At 30.2% G+C, this 8176-nt stretch overlaps 1 long non-coding RNA gene across 1 annotated transcript; it reads left to right on the top strand.

Annotated features, from left to right (window-relative positions):
* The first annotated feature begins 465 nt into the window (after positions 1-465).
* Positions 466-2544, top strand: LOC140452417 (uncharacterized). Its single transcript, XR_011952185.1, has 3 exons — positions 466-801; positions 902-1146; positions 1206-2544. It is a non-coding gene; the product is annotated as an uncharacterized lncRNA (long non-coding RNA).
* The last annotated feature ends 5632 nt before the right edge of the window (positions 2545-8176 follow it).

Raw genomic sequence — 8176 nt, 5'->3', positions numbered from 1 at the left:
CTGCAGCCGATCTGAACAGTTCTATTGACGTTTTCCCACTCCATTGTCTCAGATTCTTCAGCCAGGACGTGCGTCTTCTCCCCGGTCCACTTTTGCCATCTTTCCTTGTATGACCAGCCGCAAGACTCTTGATAAGTCTTAGTGAAATGATATTTTATTTTTGTTTAAGATAGTTCTTGAAGACTGGTATGTTCTAATTTTAAATTAATTGTAATTTGTTTAGAAAGAAAGAGAATAAATCAAACTGTTACAACAATTGTGGACTATTTTTTGTGCTACGTAAATGAACATTTGAAATAAACAAAATATGCCAATAATAATAAATAATGTTACAAAAACATAAGGTTTTACAAACAGTAGATTATTTTATTGAAATTTAAACAAAATGCCTTCACAGGAGTATTTTTATGACCGGTATAGTAGACTGTGTTCGACTACTGATCACAGTATAGACAACAACCAGTATTCCCACTCCGCTTTGGCGCGAAAGTTCGCGCATTTTACTCGCGCAGACAGCGACGCCATTTTCTCTGGACTCCGAAAAATTTGACGGCTCTCATTGGTCATTGGCCATTGTCATTTGTCATAGATAAATAATATAGAGGCCATTGTATTTGTTTACTTTTTGTGTATTTATAGATACAAATAAACTTTATACATTTTTTATTTCGCAATTACGTTGTATAAGTACGTCGATATGTACAAAAATAAAAACAAAAAGCCTTGCCACACTTGTGCAGCTACAAAGTGTTGTAATAATTCTAGGAAAAGTATTGTTTTCTTTCCAAAAGATGTTAATAGGTGAGTGTTAAATTAGGATTAAAATTGTGTATTACAGATGTTAAGATGTTATATTATTTATTAACGTTTCATCGTGTATTAAAAAAATGTTTGTATTTAGGCAAAAATTTGGTTAATGGCATGTGGACGAGAAGATTTATTGAATAAGGCAGAACGTTTACATAGAAGTCATCGTCTTTATGGTACTCATTTCGACAATAAGATGTTTCTGAATGATATGAGAAATCGATTACAACCTTCTGCAGTTCTCACAAACTTTCCTTTAACAGAGGGCTCATCAACTTTTGATCATACTTATTCTGCAGTAGTCCAAAACATGTCTTCCAAGATGTCCTATTAATGAAGGTAAATAAAATAAATAATTAAGATGTAACACATATGTAAGCTTTCTCTTTTTCTTTTAGAAGTAGTGAAAAGTTCAGCTATGGATATAGAGAAAAATGTTAGTATTAAACATAAACCATCCACTATAACTGTACTTCAGGATATTACTATTACTCCTGGTAAAAACAACATATTCCATGGAGAACCTGAACATGTAACTACACTTCCAGTAACACCAAGTTCAACTCAAGTGTCACAACAATTATCAATAAATACTCCCCGAAAAAATGTATTATGAAGTACAGTTATACAATTAAGGAAGAAAAACCATTATTTAAAAAATAAACTTCAGAAGTTACAGTCTACAGAAAAGAAGTATATTGACAATTGAAAAATTGAAATTTTATAACCTATTTGTGTGGATATTTAATAAAAAAATGTTTAAGAATTCCATAGTTGTGAAATATGTGGCATATACTCAAAAAGTGTAACCAATTTGTGAGATACTATTGTATATTCATATTTAACGGATATGAAAATAGAACTGGTGAGACATATGGTAATCTAAAAATGCCTACTGGTGATTTTATTAACTTTATTAGTATACTTGACTGTCTCTTTCACAAGAATTTTGACATATTAGCTGTACAGCCGAATATTATTAAAACATATGTTTCTCTATTTAGTACAATAAATTTTAGCCACCCTTGTGAACAATTTCCACTAAAATATTGTAGAACTTTATTTAGCTGTGTATGTTTGTACTATTCATTAAAATTCATGAAGAGAAATTTGAAACTGAAAAACATGAAAATATAACCAAAAGAAAAAATAATAAATTGATTATTTGGAAACATCAATAAAGCATTATTTACTTATTTATAACAATATAAAAAGTCAAAATACTCTTTTTTTATTACAGTGATCAGATAATATCGATTAATAATTAATATACCTATTTAGGGGTTTTCTTCACATTATCTTATGTTTTTAGTGAGATGTAACTAAAATATCTGATCATATTCCATAAAAATGTATTGAGTATTACTTCTAATTAATTATATTGACATTAATCAAGATCAAGTAAACAACAATGTAAAATATCATTCAAAATCACATTTGAACAAAAGCAATTGTTTATAGAATAATCCATACTCCTAAATTCCTTTAGCTAATTTCTTTTCATATTCCTTTGGCATATTAATTGCAAAGCCGAATATTATTAAAATAAAATATTGTATAACTTTATTTAGCTGTGTATGTTTATAATATTCATTACAATTCATGAAGAGAAATTTCAAGACTGAAAAACATGAAAATATAACCAAAAAAAAAAAATAATAAATTGATTATTTGGAAACATCAATAAAACATTATTTACTTGTTTATAACAATATAATAAGTCAAAATACTCTTTTTTATGACAATGAACAGATAATATCAATGAATAATTAATATACTCATTTAGGGGTTTTCTTCACATTATCTTATGTTTTTAGTGAGATATAACTAAAATATCTGATCATATTCCATAAAAATGTATTAGAGTGTTTCTTCTAATTAATTAATAATTAATTATATTGACATTAATCAAGATCAAGTAAACAAAAATGTAAAATATCATTCAAAATCACATTTGAACAAAAGCAATTAATTATAGAATAATCCATACTCCTAAATTGCTTTAGCTAATTTCTTTTCATATTCCTTCCCGTTCACTTCTTCAGAATTTACATTTCCATATATCTCATCGCAGAACTAATTATGGTTCAAATATAGGTATGATCTGACTTCTCATACATGCAAACCAGTGCTCATGAGATATAATTTGTTTAACTTCTGAAATTTTAAACTACAAAATGATACTTTGTAAACTTAATGTGTACTTGTTTTATACATGTATATTTGATTTTTATCTGTAATTGTATTTATCTACAATGTATTTTTGTCTAATTTTGACAGTGGGTCTGTCACCTTTGTTATTATTAAATAAACAAATAAATGTAATATCTAATGCAACATGTAATAATAAATGAAGTTCATTTAAAAATTTATTTTTTATTTCCACAAATACATTCTTACCATTAACAGGATGACGCTACTTTTAGCACTTTGTACGATTCCGTTAGACGTCTAATGTACATCAACAAGGATTGTAAGAAAAAACTCAAAGAAAAATTGTGCTATGAAGTACAGTTATAAAATTATGGAAGGAAAACCATTATTTAAATAAAAAATTCAGAAAACATTCTGTACATTCTACAGAAAAGAAATGTGTCGATAATGTGACAATTGAAGACTACATGGCACTTACATCTAAATTTTGTCCTTCGTTAAATTTAGCTAATTTCATAAATGTTCAAATTTTTCAGTCTAGAAAAAAGGCAAGAGGTAGAAGATTCAGTAATCAGTTTAAACAGGATGTCTCTTAATGTACTTCAAGGGGCCAAAAGTTTTACAAAAATGTTTTGTGTAGCAAATTTTGTTTACCCAGCCCTAATATATTATTTAAAAATAATATACCAGACAGCTACTCAAAAAGTGTAACTAATTTGTCGGCTAAAACTGTATATCAATATGTTAATGTATATAAAAATAGAACCGGTGACACATTTGGTAATCTAAAAATCCCTACTGGTGATTCTGCTGACTTTATAAGTAGGTATACTTGACATTCTCTTTCAAAAGAATTTTGACATATTAGCTGTAAAGCCGAATATTAGTAAAACATGTTTCTCGACTTAGTACCATAACTTTTAGTCACCTTTTAAACAAAGTCCACTCAAATATTGTACAACTTTATTTAGCCGTGTACGTTTGTACTATTTATTAAAATTCAATAACAGAAATTTCCCTACTCAAAAATATGAAAACAAAACTAAAAGAAAAAATAATAAAATGATTATTTGGAAACATCAATAACACATTATTTAATCGTTTATATCGAAATAACAAGTCAAAATAGTCTATTACAATGAACAGGTAAGATCAATCACTAATCAATATACATATTTAGGAGTTTTGTTCACATCCTCTTGTGTTTTTAGTGAGATATAATTAAAATATATTAACTGATTTCAAACTCTGTATTTGAATTTTGAAATGAAACTTTGCATTTTATTCTACTTTATAACCATACAGCTTTAAAACTAGCATATTTATTAAAAACTGTTGCATAACTCTCCATTTGATTTTTTTTTGATAGTGTATAAGACAGTTCTGTAACAAATAGTTGTGAAACTTTAGAAAACAAAATCATACATACAACGCAAAACAATTTTAGGTTTTTTTTTTTTAATTTCTCGAAGAATGAAAGAGTAGCAAGAAGAGTTTTGAAATTGGTTGAAATTAAAATCAATTTTGTTAAATAAATCAAAGTCGGCTCTGTCGCGTCCATATGTGCAGGGCCAGTCCACGGTTTTCGTCCAGAAAATATGGCGTCAAGGTCACCGAATTTTGTCTAAAAAGATCAAAGGTACCGCGGTAGAGTGAGAATACTGGTTGTTATCTATACTGTGTACTGATATACAAAATTAGACTACGTCTACTGAAATAATAAATATATCACTAAACTTATCACAAATTAATACTTTACATTTAAATGTATTATTAATTTTGTAGGTACTCCTATCCCGTCAATTTACGGTTTTTTTTTAATCCCGTCAATTTACGGTGTTTTTTTTAATCACGTATTATAGGTTAATAATGAATTTATTTTAGGATTTGTGTGGTCTTTTGCAAAACATATTTTAAAATTTCATGGATAATCACATAATTTAACTGTAATTAAATGTACCGTAAAGGTATTGCCATTATTTTAGCTTAAGATCCTCAATACTCTTAAATCCTTTTGACAGCAAATGAATGGTAGAAGTAGGGTATAAAATATATTCATTAAGCCGAGATAATTTTGTGGTTGGGCGGATATCAAGACGAAGCTAATCCATCTACAATATCTCCTATGCGCGTATTAATTACAAATACATGGGCGGGAGTTTTATAAAGAAAGAAGCGGCCGGTGCGGAAATATCCTCTGGAGTTCTGTAAGCAAAAAAGGGCTATATCCTGCTTGAATAGCATTCTCTTGAATGAACGCTTTGAGAAAAAGGGAAACCGATTCTTTGCTACAAAAAGATGCACAGAAAAGAAATACTCGGTTAAGAAAAAACACGGGAAATGAAGTGTTGACCCGGTATGTTATCATTTTCAACGAAAATTGGATGTAAAGAAATAATTTTATAAATTTTTTAAATAAATAAAGCAACATTTTATAAAATATAGTAAGTTCTCAGATATTTTCGGTGTATGTAAGTCGTCCATTAGATATAAGAGAATCACTTGGACGAAAATAGAAAATCTATCGTTACAGGTCAGTTACCACTAGAGACCGCACTAACTTTTGCCAAAATATACTGGGGTGCAAAATTAACCGGACACTTATGATTTTTCCTAAAAACTGGATTTTAAAAGAGTTTAAGATGTTCCCAGTTAAGTATTTAATAATAGGCAAAATTTAAAAGTCAAATTTATTACAACTCAAGAATGTTCTCAGGAAAGAACTCAGAAAAAACAATAAACAATTCAAAAAATTTAAAAATCCGCAAAGAAAAAAATATTATTTTTTATTTTAATATAAACAATTTTTATGGAAAACAATGTTTAGTAGAGTGTATTACCTCCACGAGCCCTAATTACGGCCCTTATTCGATTAGGCATACTTCAAATCAAGGTAGCAAAGTCTGCTTGAGGGATTTGCTCCCATTCGTCACGAACTGCTTGCTCCAAATCATTCATGGTTTCAAACTCACCATGGTTACGTCGAATACGTCGTCCCAGAATATCCCATACATGCTGTATTGGATTTAAGTCTGCACTTCTTAGCGGCCATGGTAATAAACGAATTCCAACTTCATCCAAGTAATCCCGTGTTATTCTTGCGATGTGCGGACGAGCATTATCTTGCATTAGACGAAAGTTTTCTCCAATAAATGGGCCAAATGGCACTACATGATCTTCCAAACATTGCTGAATATACCGTTGAGCGTTCAAACTGCCCCCTTAAATTGTAACAAGTTCTGTATGAGCCTCTAGGGAAATGCCTGCCCACACCATTATACCACCTCCACCAAATTGAACTCTCGGAGCAAAACAACATTGCTGATAACGTTCACCAGTTCTTCTCCATATCCTATGCCGTCCATCCGATGAGTATCTGTTAAATCTTGATTCATCCATGAAAAGCACAGCACTCCAATCGTCAACACTCCAATTAAGATGTTCACGAGCGAAGTGTAAACGTTGCCTCCGACGATCTGCTGTTAATAGAGGTCCCGTGACAGGTATTCTGGACCTTAATCCATATTGATTTAAGCGTCTTCGAACGGTATAAACGGAAACTGTGTTTCTATAGACATCATTTAATCTTTGAACAAGTACTGGTGCTGATAATGTACGATCGCGTAATGCTTGTAACCTAAGAAAGCGATCTTCAACTTGACTTGTGTTTCTTTGTCTACCTTGACCTGGTCTCCTAGTGTATTGTCCTGTTTTCCGAAATCTTTGTATTGCATCAAACACTGTCCCCGCAGAGTATGCGCGTATCTTGTTTGGGCATTGTATCTATCTCTCTTTATAGGGCATCGTAGAAGTCATCCTTGATATCTTCATCCTTCTCTTTCGTTGGTGCACGCGCTGAGATAATCGAAATGTTGTATCGTTCTCCCTTCATTCGTATGTAGCATATCCTTTCGTTTATAGGTTTGAAATTTAGTATATTCTGTACTAGGCTGTCTCTAATCACATAAATTCATGTCTTCCGTTTTTTTTACCGCTGAAGAAGATGGTGGATTTACTTATTTTTATATTTCCATCGTCTGGCCATCTTATTTCTTGGACTGCTATGATGTACATTTCTGTGTTTTCTAGTTGCTCCACAGCATTTATAGCAGCTCCAGGTCTGTACCAACTCTGCCGATATTCATGGTCCTTTTACATTGCATTTGTCGTTTGTTGGTTTTATCTGTCCGGTTCCGAGGCAAAGTTGCAGTTATTTACATAAAATTTGAGCAAAGTGCTTTTATTTAGTATGTAGAAATGGCAGTGTTTTTGTAAAAAAATTTGTAAGTCTTTCGTTCTGTAATTTTGAAGAGGAATATTGACAGAAATGGAAACTCCATATAATTGCAGCATTCAATTCGCGCTGATCATTTTTAGTAATCCCAGCTTGAAGTGCCTATTTTAACGATTGTTGTTCCATTTTTTATTGATTAAGTTGCTGGACTTTTCTTTTGTGCAATTTAGTAGCAACATGTTGTATTACTTGAAACTTACGATCACAGATGATCTGAAATGGGCCACTCAATAATTTTATATATATATATATATATATATATATATATATATGTATATATATATATATATAATATATATGTAAAGAAAAACTATTGTTTTGTTTTCCTTTAATAATATTTCTATTTATATTTTCATTTTGTTACGCCACTGTCAAAACATTAAGTTCTTCTTTTTGTTTTTATGTTAGACATACTTGTGAGGTGTTTTGACAGTGACAATTCATTAATCTTACCATTGTCAATTGTCTGGCCATTATTACTTTTGCCTGTAATTTGTAAAATTAGAATATAAGCTTTAAATGTTGTTTCTTTTTTACAGGTAATGTATTTGTTAATAATTATTATTGTACAAAAAATAATAAAGTTTACTTTTTTACAGAGAAACGCAGTTGAGTTTATTTTAAAGTTTGCTGATAAAAAACCTTACAAAACAACATTTTTGCTAACAGAAAAAGGTATAATAATTTTTAATTATCAAAATGGCAAAACTGAGATTTGAATTTACTGTTAAATCATTGCAAACAGATACTAAAACAAATATTATTACCATAACCACAATTGAGAATGAAGAAAATGAAATTTTTGCAATGCCCCATGATATGCAAAATATTTCCTATCATGAAAAAATCCAGACGACAGCAGCTTTTCAGAAAGTAAAAAGGGCTCTAACAAAACGGGGTACTACAAGAAAAGTTTGGATT

The sequence above is a fragment of the Diabrotica undecimpunctata genome, chromosome 10 (genome assembly GCF_040954645.1).
Source record: "Diabrotica undecimpunctata isolate CICGRU chromosome 10, icDiaUnde3, whole genome shotgun sequence".
NCBI lineage: Eukaryota > Metazoa > Arthropoda > Insecta > Coleoptera > Chrysomelidae > Diabrotica > Diabrotica undecimpunctata.
This window is presented reverse-complemented; position numbering and strand designations above follow the sequence as displayed.